Below are 22,010 nucleotides of genomic sequence, written 5' to 3'. Positions count from 1 at the left end.
GTGTTTTTTCTTGAGCATCTCACTCTTTGTAATGCAGTCTCCTGGTGCTTTCTGTTTAAACTTGTTAAGTTAATTTTGATAGGCTCAGGGATTCCTCATTACTTGTATTATTTAAACAGACATCTGATTAGTACTAATAGCGGGGCTTTAGTTTGGAGAATGTTACGTTGTGTAGTGTCACTCAGCCGAGCCACTGATGTACTGCTGGAATTCTTATGAATAAGCACCGGCTGCCGTCTCTACATTGGAGTCTGCCTTTCCTTCTCTCTTGGGTTCCAACATTGCCAGTGCACATCGTGACATTCCCCTTAGCCTGCTGGATTCCAACAAGACCCCCTAAGATTATTTCAGTATAACGAAAAGTCTGCATCCTTGTGCTTAAAGTGTCCAATGTACCAACCAGAAACGACGGCAATGCTACAATAACATGTTGATCAGAATTGCAGCTGAACTTTAACCACTATTTTGCACACGCCAGTGATTATCCTCTGGATTAGTGGTCGCCAATCTTTTTAAGCCCAAGATCCCCTACCCGGCCTTAGTGAAAGGCAAGATCGACCCGGTTAGTCACTCGCAAGCACACTGAGCAGAAAAGACCAGAAGTAAAACCCCACAACCCGGAAACAATCTCTCTTTACAAACAGCTTTCAGTAGCTGGAGTATTACTATATTATCATTATCTTAATTAGTATTACTTATTTTTATAATGCTCACATTACAACACCTTTAATTCTATGTTTCATTATTTAATTTTATTTCAATTCGAAAAATAAATGAATAAAAATTGACTGTTGCACTCAGTGTGATGACTGGGGCTGAGTACTTTCTGCTAGTTCCCTGAAATTTGGCTCATAACTACAGACAGCCAGTCTGAGACGGACTGTGAGGTATCTGTCAGTAAGACAGCTCCTGTACTTAGATTTCATAATTTCCATCTGTTGCAGCACAGAGCCCTCACAAACCTCCTGACAGACTGAATATCTGAATGGACAATTTCCTTTGTTAGACTGAATGTTGAATCTGCCATGTCTTTCAGGTGTTTTGTATTGGTAAGCTGTTACTGAGACACTAGTAGAAGTTTCAGAAGTACGCAAGATAATGACACCACTGTTTTTTGTTTCCCAGTTATTTACATTTGGGGAATATTGGAATTTAAAGGGGGAGAAGTGTTGTAATGTGAACATTATAAAGATAAGTCAATACAAATTAGGATAATGGTAATATAGCAATTCCGTAGCTATGCGGCTACGGAAAGCTGTTTGTAAAGAGAGGTTGCTTCCGGGTTGTGAGGTTTTACTTCCGGTCTTTTCTACCGCGGTGCGTGGCGGGGGAGCTATACACATGCGAATGGGCAGAAAGAACAGAACCAAAACCCCGCAACCCGGAAACAATCTCTCTTTACAAACAGCTTTCAGTAGCTGGAGTATTACTATATTACCATTACCCTAATTAGTATTACTTATTTTTATAATGCTCACATTACAACAGTATTTGTGTACTTACTTATTTTTCATTTTTTTCGGGATCTACTGGTTAAGCCTCAAAGATCGACCGGTTGGCGACCACTACTGTAGATTTACATTCTATGGAAAAATATATTAACAAAATAATTAAAATGAGAGTAGTCTCTGATTGCCATCTTCATCTTATTGGGATTCATAATAAAGTAAGTATAAACAATAATAACTAAATTATAAAGATAGTTATGATTTACGGTAAGTTTCAATTCTCTACCTTATTATATCATGTCCTAGGTTGAAATGGTTGTCAGAGACCCTATAAAGAAGGTGGGGGGAGGGTGGGAAGGAGAGCTTCTCTTTCCTACCTTCCCCCCACCTTCTTTATAGGGCCTCTGCCCCTTCCCTCTACAGTCCTGACGAAGGGTTCCGGCCTGAAACGCCGACCAATCTTTTCCACAGGTGCTGCCCGACCTGCTGAGTTCCTCCAGTGTGCTGTGAGTGTTGCTAAAGACATTACTTCAAAGGTCCAATTTAATGTCAGAGAAATGTATACAACATATATCTGGAAATGCTTTTTCTTCACAAAACATCCACAAAAACAGAGAAGTGCTCCAAAGAATGAATGACAGATAAACGTAAGAACCCCAAAGTCCTCCCCAGCTCCACCTCCCCCCCCCGCGTGGAAGCGTCAGCGAGCAACCATCCCCCCTCCCCCAACCGGCAAAAAAAAGCAAGAATTGGCACTGTCACCAAGCACTCAAGTGTGAATGAAATATAGCAAAGACACATACTTGCAGTTACCCCAAAGACTCCACGTTACACCAGGCATTTGACATGCCTCAGGTTCTCTCTCTCCCTAATAAGGGAGAAAAAGGTGTCTCCATTTTCCCAGCGAGCGGAGAGACATCACAAACAACTCGCCCACTCTATTTTCTGCAAATAACACCATGCTTGATAGCACTCATTGCAAGTGGGAACTCCTTACATTTACTGACACTTCAGAAACCATTGAGAACTAAACTGTATAACTAGCTTTCCGGCACTGAACTGACAGCAGAGTTCAGTTGTTGACCAAATAAAGCAAACCAAGGTTAAGAATAATGGCGAGCTTCTGGCCGTGTTTCCATCTTCTGAAGAGGTTTCCAGGTTGGGTTTGCAGTGTTGTTGGCCCTGGCTCATGTCCTTCACCCCAACTAATGGAAGAAAAGAAGGAAGGAGATGAACAGAATGGCCTCTCAAAGTCCAACCCTGCGACCCTGTCGTGAGAGATAGAAATGGGTAAAGTCAGTCAACGGGGCTCTGGTGAATCTGTATAGGCCAACCCTCTGGATACAATGGATTGCAGAAATATTGATGAACTCCAACCATACCATTGACTTTGGACGATGGAGACAGGAGGTCATCAAAGGCCTATGTTCCACTGTGAGCTAAGGACCCAAGAGGAAGACAAGAAGAATGGGATGATGAGGAGAACTGAGCTTAGGATAACAATCTGCCTCTTCCCCTGGCCCACATTGAGCAGGCATACACCAGTGCGAGGAAGAAGTTTCTTTGGAGGCCTCCAGACCCTGTGACTAGGTTGCTGTTGACTTGTAAAAGTGATTCTGAGCCTGTCAGTTTGACTAGCCTTGGCAAATCCATCATCCAAGAGTTGTGTAAACTTTTATGACATTATTAAAGTAAGGCTTGTGCTTCATTCGGGCAGCTGCCAGAGCCCCTGGCCGATATAGCAGTGGATTGAATTCCAGTGCAGATTGGGCATGAGACATCACACTATTGAAAACACTGCTGTCATGCTGGTAAAATAACAGCCATGGCATTGCATTTTTCTGCTAGCTACCTTCACAATGTATAAAAACAAATACCCATTTTTATCTCTTGGGAGCACCGTAAGCATGATATATTGGCCTTGGGATGCTCTTTATTATATAAAGTGACAGAACTATTTGCTTTTTTCAAAGAGCTATCCAATTCATCCTAACTAGTTCCATCCTCCTAGCTCTGCAACTTTTTCCCCCCCATTTTCAAGTCTTTATCTCTTTTGGAAACTGCTGGTGAATTTTCTGCATCTGTCCTTTCTTATAAAGCATTCCAACTCATATGATTTTAACTTGATTTTCTCAATCACCATCAACCATATCCCCCCCCCACCAAGAGATAATGACGCTGACTTATGATCAGTAATGAAATCCTGCAGCTTCTTTCAATTCAGTTATTCATCTTGATTAATGCAACGTGTGCTAAATGGAGTAACTGCCTGGCGCATTGTTACCAGAGATGATGCGTGTGTCCGGTGTCCCAGGTGGGTTGCAAATGCTGACCCATCGCCCATAGTCAAAATTGTGATTTGTAGATAGTCGGTGTCAAGGGATCAGGTGATACAGTTGTCCGACAGCAAAGTGGTTGACCGGCATTAAGTACGTTCTGGGCCTCCGTCCGTCAGGGTCGACCATGCACGTTGCGTCCTTGCAGATATGCAAGCCTGGTCAGTATAAAATGGAGAGCAAGCAAGCTGTTGCCCGTGGACCAAACTCCCCCCCCACCCCACACACACATCTGATGAGCCCAAAAGAACAGCCAGACCAATAGAGTTTGGGACCAGCAGCATCGCGGGAATTGCCAGCCAGCGTTGAACTCAACGTAGGACTGCCTTAGCGACTCCAACCCTGGACTTTTCCCTCAAGGTTTGCTCCTGAAGCCTTTCCTAGGAGTGGATATAGCCACAAGGCAGCAGAGGTCACATCATAATTTTCCTCCTCCTGGATGAGTTGCCAGACACAGCTGACGAAGTTACCCACCTTTGCCCCTTCTCCTGTCAGTAGAAACGGTTCCTCCAAAGGCCGGGAGCTGGGCTTGGTAGTTAGAGGCTACCTGAGGCACTCGCCACTGGGAGCATCTAAGTCCTAGGGGTGGCTTCGCTGTATACCTTATAGCGGGAATACAACATTGACCATCAACTTCTTCCAAGAGGCAAATCTGTTATTGTTACTCCATCATGGTCTAATGTGGTAACCTGCATCTGCAGTGCATCAGCTTTATTTACTATACATCAGGCACTTGATTTCTGCATTCCAGTGTCACCTGATTATGATTTTCATTTATCCTCTGATCGCTTCCTTGTGAACGACATAATGGAAAAACAAAACAATTTGCAAACGGAATTTCATCATCCTCTTCCTTCTCCTCCTCGCTGACGACGAACACAGGCTCACCCCAAGGATGCATTCTTGACCCACTGCCCTGTGCTCTGCACACCCATGACTGTGTGGCTAAGCACAGCTCAAAAGTCATCTATAAATCTGCTGACAACACCACAGTTTTCGGTAGAATTTCAGACGGCACTGGGAAGACTTGCAGGAGTGAGACAGACTGGCTTGTTGAGCGGTGTCACAGCAGCAATTTCTCACTCAAACGTCAGCAAGACCAAAGAACAGACTGTGGAATTCAGGAAGGAGAAGTTGGAAGAGCACGCACCAGTCCTCACTGATGGGTCAGCAGGGAACTAGTTAAAGGAGGAAAATGGCATAGCAGCGAAGTAGATTAGAACTGCATCCAGGAATTAGGATTTCAAAATAGGCAGGGAATTTGTTCAAAAATATTCTGAAGTCTTTATTTTTAGAAAAAAAAATATCACCAAGAGAGACTGTGACATTGCTGGATTGCTGGAAAAAATATGTTGTTTACAAATACTTTGTTGAAACCTGCTCTCCCCAGTATGTCTGGTCTGTAAGGGACTTTGTACTTGCCGCAATGTGTTTAATTGTCCTGTGAAACAGCCCAAGAAATCACATCACTTAGGGCTGATTAGCGGGACACGACAAATGCCCACCTTGCCAATGGCACCTATGTCTGATGAAAAAATAAATTAAAATATGGAACATCTCATTGCCCCCTAAGATATGAAGTTGAAACATTAACAAGGACAAGATTTTTTTAAAAAGCAGGTTAGTTGCCACAGGGGTTCAGTGAGTTATAAGTTATTCAAATCAGTTCTCACATTTGATATGCCATGGAGAACGTCTCATAACCGGTATTCACAACAGGCTTTTGTTGATATTATTGTCAATTAATCCAAAAATATGTCCAATATAACTTTGACCTTCACCTGAAAAGAACTGTTAAACTAAATTATAAAACATCTGGTTAAGCAATCTGCTAGTGTTACGTACCCCGTAACTGGGTTGCCAAACCAGCAGAAGTGGATCACTCAGTTGGAGTCTGGATTACTAGAACTAAGAAAGTTTTATTAAAGAAACAAGCAACACAGTACTCTAATCAAAAGGATAATAAGTACAACAGTTCAGCAATGATAAACACACATGTACACAGAATTAAGATAACAGGATTAATCAAGCTCTATCGTTGTCTAGGGGTAAATGACCAGTTTCAAAGTGACGCAAAGTTCAGTTCAATTTAGTTCAGTTCGCAGTAATCGTTGCCATGGCGACAGACAATGTGGGGGGAAGGAGAGAGAGAACAAGAACGAATGATCATTCAAAACGGCTTCCACACACAGACCTGCGATATTGCTCACAAGCAGCTTTCGGGCGAGTCCTTTGTGATGTCACCTGAGGTCACCGACTGTGACCCCTCCTCCAGATGCAGTCGATCCTCTGCAGTGAACCTGGCACCCAAGCAAGGGTGGACACACACCGGGTTCCCGCTGATCGTACCTTTCCACCCTGTGCGTCTATGGCTTGGTTCCACAACCAGCCTTCCAAAACGACTCCCACCGACTTGCGGGGGGACACCGCTTCCAGGGTCTCGTTACCTCGTGGTGTCGTGTGTGCCCTGCCTTAGCGAACCTGTCCCTTTTTATCCCCCTGCTGGGGTATCACCTGTCCATCACTTCAAACAGTTCAGGGTTCAAAGGGGGAGCCACTCTAGACAGCTCTCTCTCCCGTCCCTTCATTACACATCTCCAAATGCTGCTCCATTGTCTTCCTTATCTCTCTCTCTCCCAAAGACAGGTGGCAGACCAACTGCTGATCACACAGGACAGCTAACATCTATGTGTATTCTTGTCACACTGACATCAAAAGTTGGATCATTTACAGAGAAATACAAAATCAAGCAGTAAATAATTAGTGGAATTCAATTAGCTGAATTGAATCAGAGATTAGCAGCCCTTACTCCCACTTGAGAACATCTGGTGTAGAAATTATTTCATTATTTTCTTCTTAATTGGAAGAAGTTTCTAAACCCTAAATAACATTCTGAAAGTGCCAAACTAAAGCCATTGATGTGTGGTTAACTTTTGGAGATAATCAAAAGGTTTGAGTAGGAGGTGAATTAATTTTCTTCAACAAGGCAACAAAGCAACTCGGCAGCTCAGTAATAAGTAATTCTGCAAACCAGAGACTATCCTCAGTCAGAGCTGACAATCAACAGAATTTCAGTTTTGAACCTGGATGAAGCAGCAAGGCAACGCAGATTTTCCTGAATGCAGTCAGGAGGAATTGGTTTGTCAAGAGAAGATCACAATCCAGGACAGACCACTTACCAGAATGAGGACATTTATGTGAATGTTAAGATTTTATGTCTCCTGTGTTTTAGTGTATGTAAAAGTAAAGGCATCCGTTAATCTTGTGAGACCACGGATCTGCGCCTGGAAAGTCTTCACCCTCCAGGGCGCAGGTCTGGGCAAGGTTGTATGGAAGACCAGCAGTTGCCCATGCTGCAAGTCTCCCCTCTCCACAACACCAATGTTGTCCAAGGGAAGGGCATTAGGACCCATACAGCTTGGCACCGGTGTCGCTGCAGAGCAATGTGTGATTAAGCGCCTTGCTCAAGGACACAACACGTTCCCTCAGCTGGGGCTCGAACTCACGACCTTCAGGTCGCTAGTCCAATGCCTTAGCCACTTGGCCACATGTCCACACTTAGTGTATGTAGTTGTAATTATTTTAGCATAATAATTAGGGATCTGGAATGTCAGAGTCATGTACCTGTTTCCTATCTGCATTGTATTCAGTGTTGCATGTTTATTATGGTAGTTAGTCATGTGAGCGAAGGTGGGGTAAAAGCAAAGGGAATAAGTTACATATTTATGCTTTGTTCTGGGTATTTTGGTTCTGGGGACAGCGGGGTTCATATCTTTTGTTGACCATTTAGTTACACGTAATTATGTTTCAGTTGCATTGCTTCAAGATTGAAGGACATCCTTTTAGAACTGAGATGCGGAGAAATTACTTAGTCAGAGAGCGGTAAATCTGTGGAATTTGTTTCCACGAGTATCTGTGGAGGCGGAGTCATTGGGTGTATTTAAGGCAGAGATAGATAGGTTCTTGATTAGCCAGGGCATCGAAGGGTATGGGGTGAAAGCAGGGGAGTGGGGATGACTGGAAGAATTGGATCAACCCATGATCGAATGGCGGAGCAGACTCAATGGGCCGAATGGCCTACTTCTGCCCCCTATATCTTATGGTCTTATGGTCTTATCATTAGTGGAGTGATTGGAGGGTGCATCATACAGGGACAACAACCCGTGTTGGATCGCCAGCAGCAGCAATTGGTTTGTTAGAATTCCCTTGAGAGGAAAGAATGATGAGAGGAAAGCCAATCAGTCGATGTTCTGAATGACCTTCCTATTTATTTTCCTCCCTGCTAAATGATGCAGTAAGGGGATTTTTACTTAAATTATACCTATACAGCTCTACCAGAGGGATTAATTGGCCCTCAGGAAATTTATCTCAGTAGGTTTCTGCTCATTCTATCTCTATATCTATTAATCAATCAATCTGTGGTTGCCTGAGATACATGCAGTAATGATAATGCAGCATCTAAAATCAAATATTTAATCTTTACCATCATTAGTGCACTGATTATGTTAGGAAACCATGTGCAGTACCATTTCATCATCATCATTATGTGCTGTGTCGTATGATGTAGGCGATCATGGTCCCACGACCATGATTGTTCTTGGCAAATTTTTCTGCAGAAGTGGCTTGCCATTGCCTTCTTCTAGGCAGTGTCTTTACAAGACGGGTGTCCCCAGCCATTATCAATACTCTTCAGAGATTGTCTGCCTGGCATCAGTGGTCGCATAACCAGGACTTGTGATATGCACCAGCTGCTCATACGACCATCCACCACCTGCTCCCAAGGCTCTTACACCTCCTTTGGTAGAGATACATATCCATCCCCACACCCAAGTGCCATTTAGCATGGTTACATCTCAGGGGATGTAATCTGTTGCAAGAACTTTTGATTATTGCTTGCATAGCGCCCTGTTCTGAATTGGGAAAGGGCAGGAGCTTGCTGAACTGAAGGAAGACTGTGACTGGTGTTGTAGCTGGACTCCTTTCCCATTAGGGATAACAGAAACTAGTCTTGAAGGATCCCCAGTAAAGTACAAGGGGACTACTTTCCTGCTTCCAGATTCTTCAGAATCCTAACCTCTTTGTGAAAGCTATGTACAAAAAAAAAACAGACAGGCATAACTCTAATTAATGTGGCCTCACACATTACAGTAGGTAACTAAACCTGCTGTAATTTGAAATGCTGCCCTTCATGCAAACGTGATTGCCTGTCGCAATAATAATTATCAGCCTCTACCCAGCTGCTTCAGGAATACAGTTCTAATCCATTCACTTGGCCTGTGCACCTAATTATTTATGGCGATGGATAGCAAGTCAGCTGCATCTAGACAAGTGCACTGAGGAATGGCCCATTGTTACTTTCAAAAAGTATTTATTTTGTTTTGATTTACTTTTAAGAGCAATTCAAAAATCATTAACATTCTCAGATTTACATCTATTACAAACTGGCGAAACATCAGGGTAGAAACTATGCAACTTTTCTTTGGAATAATGGAGTCTATGTAGTGTTTTAAACTGTATAAGTCTGTGTCTGACATTGACTGAACAATCACGTATGCTCTTTAAACACTCATCCCAGACCTCCTCTTTCAATTCTATACCCAATTCATCCACCCGTGCCTGTTTAAGATCTGCAGTATTCACCTGAGCTCCATTATGTAGGATCTGATAAAAATAGGGTACCGCACTACCAGTAGCAAGATCAAATTCACTTATTGCCTCCAGGGACTCATGTTTGTCTAAAACCTCAAAGTTAAGTATATATTTCCTGACAATCTCAAATTTGTAAATATCTAAAAAAACTAGATGCAGGGATATTGTAAACTGCTTGTAACTGCACTAATGAGGCAAAGTTTCCATTAATATATAGGTCACCTACACTACAGAGGCCTCTCTGTTTCCAGGTGGAAAAAACGGTATCATTCAGGCCAAGCAAAAAGGAATGATTGTCACAGATCGGAGTTTTTGGGGCCTTAATGTGTAGTTGAATCTGCTTCCAAGTTCTTTTAGTGCTGCCGACCACGAAGCTGTTACTAAACTGTGACTTATTAACTGCAGTGGGGCCTATTAAGGAGAGCTGGTAAGGAAGTCTTCTTACAAACATTTGCTCTATGAGTAACCATGCTGGGCACGAGTCTGAGGTAGAGGGTGGGCCTTTTTTCCACCATGCGAGAATGGATAGGTGGGCAGCCCAGTAATACATTTTAACGTCTGGTAGGGCAAAACCACCTGCTTCCTTGGGCTTTGACAAGTGTTTTTTAGTAATTCTAATAGCTTTATAATTCCAAATGAAGGGTATAATAATTGAATCCAATTGCTTAAAATATGACAGAGGAATAAAACATGGAATTGACTGGAAAAGATGAAGAAATCGTGGCAGTACAATCATCTTGATTGCACTAACCCTCCCCACCAAAGAAATTGGAAGGATTTTCCAAAAGTCAATATTGCGATTAACCTGCTCAACTTTGTTTCACCAATTCACTTGCAAAAGATCATCTGGGTTTTTTGTAATAGTCACACCAAGATAGGAAAAATGATCATAAGTTATTTTAAAGGGAATGGACTGCAAGGTTTATGTGTACAGACCGTATATGTTGGGAAATTATCCTTTGGTGTGCACTAACATCAGTGGCCTGGAGCATGGTTGGGGTGAAGAATTTTGGAGAGATAAGACTGGGCAGTGATACATGGAGGGGGAGTGTGAATATCTGGTGAAAGTGGACCCTGGAGACTACCATTACACTCCCCTTTCTGACATACATAAGTCAAAGAAGTCTTTGCTACACTGAGTTCAATGTCTCTGTTGCCAATCTTCTCTACCAGATCCAGGTACAGCTACTACAGGGTGGCAGCACACTTCTTTCTTCCTGTGCTGGGGAAGAGCATTTCTCCAATGTTTTACACACAAGTATGGGTTGTTCTGACTCTTTCTCCTACTTGTGTTAGCTTTGTCCCAAACCTCCCAAAGTCTTCGATATTTTTCTCTTCATTAGCTTTTTGTGTCCTCAATTAAGACCATATCATAAAAGTTTTCACAAAGTCTGTCTTCAATTTCTTTCTCCAGATTACATTTTTATATCTTCAAGTGAGACAACATAGTAAAAGTTTTCACCATGGTAATGCTTTGAATTAACCACCAAACCGAAGTAAAATAACAGCATTCATCATCAGGAACCTCCGCCACCCAGGACATGCTCTCTTCTTGCTGCTGCCATCATGTAGAAGGCACAGGAGCCTCAGGGCTCACACCACCAGGTTCAGGGATAGTTACTACCCCTCAATCAGGCTCTTGAACCAAAAGGGATAACTTCACAATATTTTTTGTTTCTTTGTTTCACGACTACTTATAAAGAATACGAATCTCTAGGTTGTATATACACTTGGATAATAAATGTACTTTGAATCTTTGAATATTTGAATCAACGTCACTTGCCCCATCATTGAAATATTCTCATAACCTTTGGACTCACGTTCAAGGTCTCTTCATTTCATGTTCTTGATATTTATTTATTTATTAATTATTAGTAATATTTGCACTGTTTGTTGTATTTTGCACACTGGTTAAACATCCAAGATGGTGCAGTCTTTCATTGATTCTATTATGGTTTTTATTCTATTATAGCTTTATTGAGTATGCCTGTAAAGGAATCTCAGAGTTGTATATGGTTACATAAATGTACTTTGATGATAAATTTACTTTGAACTTTGAGTTGTGGTAAAGTGCCATAGCCAGATAGATCTGCTGAACATTAACCAGCTGCCCAAACTGTGACAGGGTCCTGAATTACCCTTATTAACTGTGCTTTTGAAAAAAGAGAGAGAGTTATTTACCACCAACATTTTGTTTTGAAGGAGAGAGAGAGAGAGAGAGAGAGAGAGAGAGAGAGGAAGACTAACTGTTGGACTGTCACTTTAAGGAACGAGAAAGAACTGGTTAACTCTTGGATTTCGGCTGAAGTGGAGATAGCACCGCGCAGCTCGTAAGTTGCTATGGTGACCGAGGGCGTTATTAAATGGACAATTGATGTTACGATTTTCGGCAGGTTGTTGATACTTCTTTAAGGACTTTTGCCTGCTTGTGCATTTCTTCACAGAGAGAGGAAGGAGGGATTATTTGAATGACAGTTGATGCTCAGCACGAGAAGATGAAATAGGAAGTCGGATGGTACAGACCTCAGACACGTTTGGACACTGAATGAGCACTGTTGTGGCCACAGAAAAAGTGGGTTTTGGTGGATCGATCGTCGCTCTTGCAGTGGAAAGAGGAAAAGGGTTGACTGGTGGGGAGTTGTCCATGTGTCCACCCTCGCCGGGGGGATAGCTCCACCACAGAAAACCGGTCCCCTTTGTTAAAGTCACAGTCGGTGACTTCTAAAGGATTTTGAAGGACAACGAGAAGATCGACTGCGTCAGCTCACCCGAAGACTCAAATCTTTCCCTCTCTCTCTCTCCATCACTACTCAACTCAATACCATGAACTGAAATGAACTGAACTGAACTTTACTCATCATTGTAAGACTATCTTTTTACCCCTAAACTTAAAGAAGCTTGGTTTTTCATACATATATATTCCACACTTACTTTTATGTAATCATTGCTAACCTGTTTGATTTATTTACATTTATATTACTGTATTGCATAGTTACTGATAAATATTATTAGTTAATAGCAATACCAGACTCCAAAGTGTTTTCCATCTCTGCTGGTTCTTTATTCCCGTCACGGGGTTCATGACACAACCAACATCAAGCCCGAGCACCAGCACACCCCTAGCACTGATGGCTTGGCCTCTTCACTGGAGCAAGCAGAAGTCCAGAGAAGAGCTAATGGATATCTTCAATATTTGGAGAGGTTTTTGCACAGTTCAAGCAGGAAGCTTTAGCATGTTTCTGTGAGAGTCAATACAGCTGAGATTGCAATCAATAGATTAAAAAAGGGTGGTAGATGTTTAGACGGATATCCATGGAACTTCTCTGCTGGAACTCTTTGTAGAAGTAATATCAATAATATTTGAGTATATAATTATTTAAGAAAGTAAAATGTTTTGGTTTACTGCCCAACTGGAAGACTACAATGTACCAGACTTCAACTTACTCCTTCCTCTCTTGTGAGAAGGACACTTTACTCTCCTTTCTGAAAACAGAGTCCTCCAAGAGGATCACACCCTGGCCGTAGGGATTGGAGGCTTGCGTGTCTCAATGATCCGAAGAGCTATGTTGGCTGGAGTCAGGGCTTTATGCTTTGGCTCTTGTAGGGTCACCCATACCAAACAGGTCAAAGGGTAGAGGCCAGACTAAGAGTGGTCGACCGGTCGTCCAGGCTGGGGGATGTTCAGCTCAAGGCTAACAACCCTGATCAGTAAAACAAAATTGTTACGGAAAAAGCAATGAAGAATCCTTCTACATCTGAGTGTGACGGTATTCCTGAGTCTCCACCCGGGACTTGAATGACCGACAGGAGTGAAAACTGAGAGGAAGCTACTGACACGATGAAGGAAGCCCTGAACACCACCAGAGATGGAGGACCTTCATTGCTGTCCTAAATGCCGGTGATGTAATGGGCAGTACAAAGACAGAGTGGACTAAAAAGCCTGTAGAAAAGCTCATCAGTTCTGTCCAGTAACCTACACGCTACACAAGCAATCATAGATGGATCAGAAGTGGGGAGAGTGAGCAATTTCAAGTTCCTGGGTGTCAAAATCTTTGAGGATCTAAGCTGGTCCCGACATATCGATGCAGTTTTCGAGAAGGCAAGTTGGAGTTTGAAGAGATTTGTCACCTGAAACACTCAAAAGCTTCTATAATGTACCGTGGAGAGCATTCTGACAGGCTGCATCACTGTCTGGTATGGGGGGTGGTCTATACTGCACAGGACTGAAAGAAGATACAAAAAGTTGTGAAATAGTCAGCTCCATCTTGGGTACTAGCCTCCGTAGTATCTAAGACATCTTCAAGAAGCAGTTCCTCTGGAAGGTGACATCCATTATTAAGGACACCCATTACCCAGAACATGCACTCTTCTCATTGTTACCATCAGGTAGGAGGTACAGAAGCTTGAAGGCACACACTCAGTGAGTCAGGAACAGCTTCTTCCCCTCTGCCATCCGATTCCTAAATGAACCCATGAACATTACCTCACTTTAAGTATATTATTTATGACTTTGCACTATTTTAATCTATTCAATATACATATATATATATATTTACTGCAATTGATTTACTTTTTTTCTTTCTATATTATCATGTATTGCGTTGTACTGCTGTTGCTGCTAAGTTAACAAATTTAACAATGCATGCCGGTGATACTAAACCCGATTCTGATTCTGATTCTGAAGTGAAGATATTCTTGCAATAAATAATATATTGGGTAAACTAAACCAAGGGTGGTTGTTCTAAGTTCTTATTTAAATGAGAAAACCTGATTAATTCTGTCTCTTAATCACTGAGGGGAATTCAATGTTATTGAAGAGCCCTTCCTTCCATTTCAAGGTCACAGGCATATCCAGTCCTCATTTGTGCAGTCTGTTCACCAATGTATATTCACATTGCTCTTGGCACTTACATGTCCCAGATTTATTACATTAATTTTCTGCAAGATATCCTATCTTTTGGTTATTATTTCTTCCCTTGAGGTAACAGCATACTCTGTCGGATGTGGCAACCAGTCAGTGGCATTCCAGTTCTCGGAGTTTAGCTTTAATTCTCATTGTTATTACCTGCTGGTTGCATTCATTTACAGCTTTCTGTTTGCTAACCTTCAATGATGAGTATTCAGTGCCTATAAAAAGTATTTCCCCCCCCCCCCAGAAGTTTTCATGTTTTATTGTTGTACAACATTTGAAAAGTAGCAGAACTTTGCTTCAGTATTTACCAAGGGAAAGGACATGGAGGAACAGGAGATCAGTGCTGAGTGTATAAATACGTTTGGGCATTTAGAGGTCATGGAGGAGGAAGTGTTGGTGTAGTGTTCTCGTGCAGTGTGTTGAAACTCTGACTAAACACCGAGTTAAACCGGAGCCAATCAAGACAGAGTCGTAGTAAGTTTAACCATGTACTGTTCACTCTTCCACATTAACATCGTATGGTGAAAACTGTTGATTAAAAAAATACAGCAACTGTTTCATGCTGGAGACCACGCGAGCTCTCTTCTTTTAGTGAGTGTCTCCAGCCGCCCCGAGTAGGGAGCGGGGGGGGGGGGGGTCGCGTCAAACCACTACCGGGCCCAAGCCCACCCCGCGTTTCAAATTGAAAAGCCGACACACGCGCCGCTTCCCTTAACAGAAACCGCGTTAATATTTTTACTTCAAATACTTTCTTATGAACTTACGGCGTTGCTTCTATAATGTTTCTTTGTAGGAAGAAACGGAGCTCTTCACGATCATGCTGCACGCATGGTACCCACCTTCACACCTTCCCAAACCGGAGGTTACACATTAGATTAGATTAGATTATGAGGACACGCAGTCCTCCTTTATTGTCATTTAGTAATGCATGGATTAAGAAATGATACAATATTCCTCTGGTGTGATATCACAGAAACACAGGACAGACCAAGACTGAAAAACTAACAAAAACCACATAATTATAACATATAGTTACAACTGTGCAACAATACCATAACTTGATGAAGAACAGGCCATGGCACAGTCAAAAAGTTCAAAGTTTCTCAAAAGTCCCACATCTCACGCAGACAGGAGAAGGAAGAAAACTCTCCCTGCCATACCCGACCACAGTCCGACTCTGAGTCGTCCAAAAACTTCGAGCTCCGATCAGCCCTCCGACACCGAGTACCGAGCACCATCTCTGCTGAACGCTTTGACCTCAGCCTCGGTCACTAGCAGCAGGCAAAGCCGGGGATTTTGGGGCCTTCCCTCTGGAGATTCTGGATCGCACAGCAGCAGCGGCAGCAAACCGGGCATTTCAGAAATTTCTCCAGATGTTCCTCTGCTTCTCACGTCTGTCTCCATCAAATCAGAATTGTGCACGGCATCCTACTGACAAATACGATATCATTTCACTGGAGAGCTGCGCGCACTGCGTCACCTCGCCATCTTCTCCTCCCGCCCCGCCATCTTCTGCTCTATAAGACGCAGTGAAACCATAGGTGACGTCATCACATGCTGTGATATACCATAGACAATGAACTTACCTTTGTTAAATTGTAACATAATTATCAACCTTTAACCTTAACTAGAAAATAGTTACAAACAAATCATTTAAACCATAGACCCAACAAAGTCAAATAAATGCCTTAAGAGCAACACGGTTGGGCCTCCTAATGAGTGTTAGGGTGGATAAGTCCCCAGGGTCAGATGGGGTTTACCCCAGTTTATTGAAGGAGGCAAGAGACAAGATTGCTGGGGCTTTGACCAGTATCTTTGTGTCCTCTCTAGGCATGAGTGAGGTAGCAGAGGACTGGCGAGAGGCTAATGTTATACCTCTATTTAAGAAGAAAACAAGGGAAAATCCTGGTAACTACAGACTGGTGAGTTTCACCTCAGGTGTAAAGAAATTGCTGAAGAAAATTCTTAGGGATAGGCTATACAGTGCTTATAAAAAGTATTAACCCCCCCTTGGAAGTGTTCATGTTTTATTGTTTTACAACATTGAATCACAGTGGATTTAATTTGGCTTTATTTGACACTGATCAACAGAAAAAAACTCTTTTGTGTCAAAGTGAAAACAGATCCCTACACAGTGATCTAAATTAGTTACAAATATAAAACACAAAATAATTGATTGCATAAATATACACGCCCTTTCAAGTCAGTATTTAGTAGATGCACCTTTGGCAGCAATTACAGCCTTGAGTCTGTGTGGATAGGTCTCTATCAGCTTTGCACATCTGGACACTGCAATTTTCCCCCATTCTTCTTTACAAAACTGCTCAAGCTCTGTCAGATTGCATGTGGGATCGTGAGTGAACAGCCCTTTTCAACTCCAGCCACAAATTCTCAATTGGATTGAGGTCTGGACTCTGATTTGGCCACTCCGGGACATTAACTTTGTTGTTTTTAAGCCATTCCTGTGAAGGTTTGGCTTTATGCTTGGGGTCATTGTCTTGCTGAAAAGCAAATCTTTTCCCCAGTCACATCAGGATTTCCCTGTTTTTTGCTGCACTCATTTTACCCTCTACATTCACAAGTCTTCCAGGCCCTGCTGCAGTGAACCATCCTCACAGCATGATGGAGCCACCATCATGCATCACAGTAGGGATGGTGCGTTTTTGATGATGTGTGGTGTTTGGCTTACGCCAAACATAGCATTTAGTTTGATGGCCAAAAAACTCAATTTTGGTTTCTTCAGGCCATAGAACCTTCTTCCAGCTGACTTCAGAGTCTCCCACATGCCTTCTGGCAAACTCTAGCTGAGATTTCATGTGAGTTTTTTTCAAGTGGCTTTCTCTTTGCCACTCTTCCATAAAGCTGCAACTGGTGAAGCACCCGGGCAACAGTTATTGTATGTGCAGTCTCTCCTACCTTAGCCACTGAAACTTGCAACTCCTCCAGAGTTGTCATGGGCCTCTTGGTGGCCTCCCTCACTAGTCCCCTTCTTGTATGGTCATTCAGTTTTTGAGGCCGGTCTGCTTTTAGCAGATTCACAGCTGTGCTATATTCTTTCCCTTTCTTGATGATTGACTTAATTGTACTCCAAGGGATATTCAGCAACATGGAAATTTTCTTGCATCCATCTCCTGACCTGAGCTTTTCAAAAGCCTTTGCTTGGAGTGTTCTCTTGTCTCCATGGCGTAGTTTTTGCCAGGATACTGACTCACCTTCCAGATACAGGCGTACTTTTACTAGTCAATTGAAACACCTTGACTGCACACAGGTCTCCAGAAACAGATCTCCATTTAACTAATTGTGTGACTCCGAAAACCACTTGGCGACACTAGCGAAGATTTGGTGTGTCATATTAAAGGGAGTGAATGCTTATGCAATCAATTATTTTGTGTTTTACATTTGTAATCAATTTAGATCACTTTGTAGAGATGTGTTTTCACTTTGACAGGAAAGAGTCTTTTTCTATTGATCAGTGTCAAAAAAGCCAAATTAAATCCACTGTGATTCAATGTTGTAAAACAATAAAATATGAAAGCTTCCAACAGGTTTGGGGGGGGGGGGTGAATACTTTTTCTAGGCACTGTACACACCAGTAACGTTTGGCAAAACTTTGGTAAAATATACGGCTTTGCAAATTATTGCGCACTTCAAATGGTTGGTTCAAATGGTTCTGTTTATTATCAGAGAATGGATACTTGAAATACTTAACCTTTGCAGAGTCCCTGAGAAAGAGAAGAACCCCAAAAGAATGAACAACAGGAAAACGTTAGACCCCCCGCCCAAAGCCCCCTCTCCCCCCCACCACCCACTTCAGCAAAAACCGTCCGCACCCACCACTCACCAATGAATAGCAAAGCTCTCATGATCTATAGTCAACAGAAACTGTTGCTTACCCAGCAGTTTGACGTGCCACACGCTCTCCTTCTCACTAACAAGACACAGGGAGATGTCACCCGTTTCACAGCAAAAGGTCACTGTTACGATGTACAGTCTGCCGGGTTGCTTTTCATTCCGAGATGAAGAGTAGCCACCGTTTTGTAAAGTGAAATTGTAGGATACTGAAACTGTCTGAAGGCTAAGGAATGTGGGTTCACCCCTATACCAACTTTACTTGAGGGGTTTGATTACTTTGCGAGCAGGATGAATGTGAAATAGTAAGTGGCTGGATGTTTGTAGCATTTGAACAAGAGTCCATTCTGTGACTCACAGCATTGGGGTTCCTACTGACACAATACAGAGACTAAGCAAGTGAGCAGAATTTCTCATGCTCACACTTAGCAGGCATTGCAAACACTTTATTCCAAGTAACCTGATGAATTTAGAATTATGGTGTATCCTGGAGTACTTTCATACCCTGGAACCTCTCCTCACAACGACAGTGTCCTCACCTTTACTGGAAGGACCGGAGTGATTCAGTAAGAAAACACTTTCTCCAGGACAACTGCTTGCACCATCCTGACTGCAGGAGTAAGAGATTAAAACTACATCTTGGATTTTGACCCTGAACGTGTTTTGTTGAATGTAAAATCCATTCATGGAATTCAAAAGTATTATTTGCTTATGTAAGGGGGTTTCGACTTTTATGTTACTGCGGAGGCTAATTAAAATGGCATCTTTGTTATGTTAACGTGGGGAATGCGGCTTTGTTGTGTTAAACGCTGAGAGAGTTTGGCTGGCAGCTTGTTTTGGTTTAGAAGGTGATAAGAGAATGCTATTAACCAATTGGGATAGTTGTTATGGTTTTGGTGTATTTGAAGATACTGTATACGCGGGGTTTTGGGGCAGAAGGCGGGAGAGCGAGACAGAGGATGGACGAGGTGCTGTGATGTCCGCTAACGGGCTCGGACCCCGAGCGGGACGTTCGGCGAGGAGACGGAGACGGACTTGTGTGGAGCGTCTGGTCGACCACCATTGTTGTTCCCAGGCGGCTGGTCGAGGCGGTCCGAGGGGTCGCAGGGTGAAGAAGAAGGGTCCTGAGCTCCAACTGTTTTGTGCATGAAGAGATTGAACTTTGATAAGTATGGCGCCTTTTATTTTCCTTTTATATTTATTCTCTCTTAATTATATAGTTCCAGTAATATCTATAAACTGTAAATCATATCTGGTATATTGTCTGTTATTTGGGCGGGGTGGGGTACACACAGCATCCACACAAACGAATTATCCAGTTTGGCGGGGCCGAGGCTGTTTCCCTGACGACAGCGAGCCGAGCGACCCTGAGGGCGGCCGGGGGGGCTACACTTATGTTATTGTTATTATTGTTTCCTGAACGTGCAACAAGAGAAGGACTACTCACAGACAATCTGTATGAATTTATAAAAGCACAGTTATGCTTGACTGGTTTAGTTGACTAATCCAGGAGACTCATGGGTAATAAAGTATATAGAGTAATGACCATAAAATGGGAATTTCTTTTTTTGAGGAGTTGCTGCAGAGGACACACACACACACAAAAATGTTGCGTATGCCATTGGAATGACGTCAATCAATGGAAAATAAACAATGTGGCATGATGATGTGTCTTTGGGACAGTCTCCCACTTCATTCTGTGCTGGATTACTCTAAGACTTAGAGAAAATTACAGAGATGTTGCTGGTACACTACTTGGGGACTTGAATGATCGGGAAAAGCTGAACAGGGTCATCCTCTGGAGCCTGGGAGAATGAGGGGAGATTCGATAGAGGTACACAAAATTATGAGGGATATAGAGAGGGTAAGTGCAAGCAAGCTCCTCCCACTGAGCTTGGATGAGACTGGAACCTGAAGTCACGGGTTAAAGGGTGAAAGGGGAAATGATTAAGGGGGAACACGAGGGTGGTGAGAGTACGGTCCGAGCTGCCGGCAGATGCGAGTTGGATTTTCAACATTTAAGAGCAATCTGGATATGCACACGGATGGGAGGGGTAGAGGAGGCTATGGTCCAGGTGCAGGTCAATGGGATTAGGCAGAATAATGGTTTTGCATGGACTAGATGGGCCAAAGAGCCGGTTTTTTTTGCTGCAGTGTTTTATGGCTGACTTTATCAGTCTACATGAATGATATGGATATAAACACAAGAGAGGTGTTAATACTAAGTCTGTTTATTGCCATCTACAGCATGATAATGTGTGAGGATAGAGAGACGGTAGGAGGAAACAGTTAGTTTTATTACCGTTGCTGAGGATAACGAGATTACACTGCTACTCCATTCAGTGCAAAACAGATTAACAGATCAGTAACACATTGATTGTTACAATACGTACCCAACCACACCGGCTTCCGGAACAGGGATGGCCGGCACAGTCCCTTTAGGGATTCAAGACTGTCTCACTAATTGGCAGCCATGCTTTGATGCCAGGATTCAATATTTCAGGAGCATCTGAATGAAGGTTCAGTGCTCAATCATAAACTCAATTTGAGTTATTTGTCTAGCTCAGTTCTTGTTTCAGTCTCGTACCGTATCTCGATCCTAGCCTCAGATAGCCCAGCACTTGGGTCCTGACCATCCTCATCAAAGTCTCTCATCATATCGATAAAGGCTTACCTCTAGCTTTTGGGGAAGAGCTGCTCTCTTTAAGTTCCTAAGATAGTATAGGCACCACTAAGTCTTCCCTGCTATCAAGGAGATGTCGGTGGTCCGAGTGAGCTCCTCTGTGGTGTTCATTCCCAAGAACTTAAAGCTGGAGACACCTTCCACTGTATCGTTGTCTACCTTCCCGAGTTCCTGAAATCAGTAATCATCCCTTTGGTCTTTTCTGATGTTGAGTGAAAGATTATGGTCATTGCATCATTCAGAAAGTTTCTGCACCTCCACTCCGTATGCTGTTTCAAAGTTATTTGCAATTAATCCAATCACTGTGGGGTCATCTGCAAATTTAACAATGAAGTTAACAGTTAAGTTGCTCAGGGAAAAACAGCAGGCAAAAGGCAGTAAAATATGTTATGCCAAATTCTGACAAAACTAGAATGAAAGAAACTTTATCTTAAATAGTAAGACCCTAAAAAGAATAAAAACACATGTGATTTAGATCTTTAAATTGTAGGATTAAGAGATTAAACCAAAAAAGAAAGTGAATTAATGTAACTAGCAAAATATGATGCTAAACTGAGATTACATCGTAGGATGCTCCGGGACACATCATCAATGACGTAACCTGGGGTCATCAGGTGTTTTGGGTCTTTCAACATCCAACAATCTCACCCAGGCGACCCAGCCAGGGTTGATCAGGCCCTGGCTTGTGACCCAGCAGACTGGTCCACAAGTCACACCTCTTGATCCACAGCCAGCTGGAGGCCTGCTCAGCAGCCTCTGTGATGATCCCGATTGCTCTTTTCTTTGCAGCCCCTGTAATGCCAAAGAGAGAGTAGGTTCTGCACAGAGAGCAGCCAACAAAATGTCTACACCCCACCTCTGTAGGCTCATATTGTGCCTTCCACCCCTGTCTCGGATACTTCCCTACCAGCTCCTGGCATTTGGCTTTCTTCCAGGCAAACGCCTCCTCAATCCAGTCTTTAAGGAACTGGCAGTTCTCCCATGACAACCTGCTTCGAGTTTTCTGACAGAATGACCATGTCAGGCCTCAGGGTTCATAATGCGATGAAGTCAGGGAACCTTAATTGCTTGCCAAGATCGACTTGATTTTGCAAGACATTACAAGAATTTACAAGAATGCAGTTGGCCATAGT

General features: G+C 42.8%; 1 long non-coding RNA gene across 1 annotated transcript; it reads right to left on the bottom strand.

Annotated features, from left to right (window-relative positions):
- Positions 1–18,850: 18,850 nt before the first annotated feature.
- On the bottom strand, positions 18,851–21,493 carry LOC140190590 (uncharacterized). Its single transcript, XR_011883640.1, has 3 exons — positions 21,440–21,493; positions 20,869–21,191; positions 18,851–19,329 (listed from the first exon to the last, which is right to left on the bottom strand). It is a non-coding gene; the product is annotated as an uncharacterized lncRNA (long non-coding RNA).
- Positions 21,494–22,010: the final 517 nt, after the last annotated feature.

This window comes from Mobula birostris, chromosome 30, assembly GCF_030028105.1.
Source record: "Mobula birostris isolate sMobBir1 chromosome 30, sMobBir1.hap1, whole genome shotgun sequence".
NCBI lineage: Eukaryota > Metazoa > Chordata > Chondrichthyes > Myliobatiformes > Myliobatidae > Mobula > Mobula birostris.
Note: the sequence above shows the minus strand (reverse complement) of the source record. Positions and strands in the feature narration are given on the sequence as shown.